Consider the following 1,830-nt stretch of genomic DNA (forward strand, 5'->3'; position numbering starts at 1 on the left):
TAGCCCTGGCTGTCCTGGCACTCACTTCGTAGACCAGGCTGGCCTCAAACTCAGAAATCCGCCTGCCTCTGCCTCCCGAGTGCTGGGATTAAAGGCATGTGCCACCACGCCCGGCTTGGTTGGTGGTTCTTCAAAGAGATTGGTTGCAGTTTGTTAGGTGGTCGTGTGCAAAAAAAGAAAAGAAAAGAAGAGTTAGATAACCTGACACAGCAGATAAAACTTGTCCCAAGGAACTCAAAGTCCCTAATCAGCAGGAAGGGTCTTAATGATAACATCGCCCCTTTCCAATCACTGATATCCATTTTTTCCTCTACTGTCTAGTATTAGGGGGTTGTAAGGGTGGAAGAAAGGGGTTGGAGAAGGGTATAAGTAAGAATAACCCACAAAGTAGCCAAAGATAAGCTACAAAACCCTGTCTCAAGAAAGGGAGAGAGCCCAAGCCCTAGAGAAAACCAAAGTTCAGATGAAGTGGTCTCCTTCACATACTGCAATATATAGATCTCTCCTCACATGTCATGCTGTTTAAGGCAATAAACTGGGTATGCACTTGAAGGGGTGGCCTTTGGGTGGTGGGGGGGTTGTTTTCTTGTTTCGGGGAGAGCTCACTCTATGTTATCTGGGCTGGTCTCCAATGCTTGTGCCCACTTAATCCTCTAGTTTCATTTTTCTCTGAGTAGCTAGAATGGCAGACACATACCAGATCCAGCCCCAAAAACAACAGCCCAGGGCAGGTCAGATGACTCAGCAGGTACAGGCACTTGCCACTAAACCTATTGATCTTAGTTCAGTAGCTCTGAAACTTGATGAGAGAACCAATTCCTGCAAGTTGTCCTCTAACTTACACACACACACACACATATGTCTCAAAACATTTCCAACTTGCCTGCCCTTTTGCTCCTTGGCCCAGTGTCCTTTCTTTACCGTGATCGATCAACTTCTGCCCAGGACTCAGTGGAGTTCAGGCTGCTCTTCAGTATATCTGGGTTCAATTCTCAGCACGAACACAAAAATCACAACCACTTGTAACTCTTGTCCTAAGAGATGAACAACCTCTTTCTGGTCTCCATGGGCACCAGGCACACAAGTTTTGCACAGACATAGATACAGGCAAAATATACATAAGTAAGCTAAAACAACACTGTAACAAAGTAGCTTACAGGGGGAAAGAGTTTGTCTGGCTTGCACTCCCACTGGCAGTCCATCACTGAGGAAGTCAGGCAGGAGTCATGGAGGAGCAGCACTGACACATTCTCTGGCTTACATTTAGCTAACTCTTCTATAGAACCCAGGATCACTTGCACAGGGAATGGTGCTGCCCAAAGTGAGCTGGGCCCTCCTACTAGATCAGTTACCGAGACGGTACCCCACAGTCACGTCCATAGGACAATCCCATCTAGGTGATTCCTCCATTGAGGTTCTCCTCTCAGATGATTCTAGGCTGTGTGAACTTGAAAAAACTAACTAGAGGGCTAGAGAGATGGCTCAGCAGTTAAGAGCAATGGCTGCTCTTCCAAAGGACCCGGGTTCAATTCCCAGAAGCCACATGGCGACTCGCAACTGTCTGTAACTCCAGTTTTAGGGGATCCAACATCCTCACACAGACATAAATACAGACAAAACACCAATGCACATGGAATACAAATAAATTTTTTTTGGTTTGTTTTTTTTTAATTAGGTATTTTCCTCAATTACATTTCCAATGCTATCCAAAAAGTCCCCAATACACTGCCCCCCCAGCCCCCCACCCACCCACCCCCACCCCTTGGCCCTGGCATTCCCCTGTACTGGGGCATATAAAGTTGGCAAGTCCAATGGGCCTCTCTTTCCAGT

The sequence above is a fragment of the Mus caroli genome, chromosome 14, assembly GCF_900094665.2.
Source record: "Mus caroli chromosome 14, CAROLI_EIJ_v1.1, whole genome shotgun sequence".
NCBI lineage: Eukaryota > Metazoa > Chordata > Mammalia > Rodentia > Muridae > Mus > Mus caroli.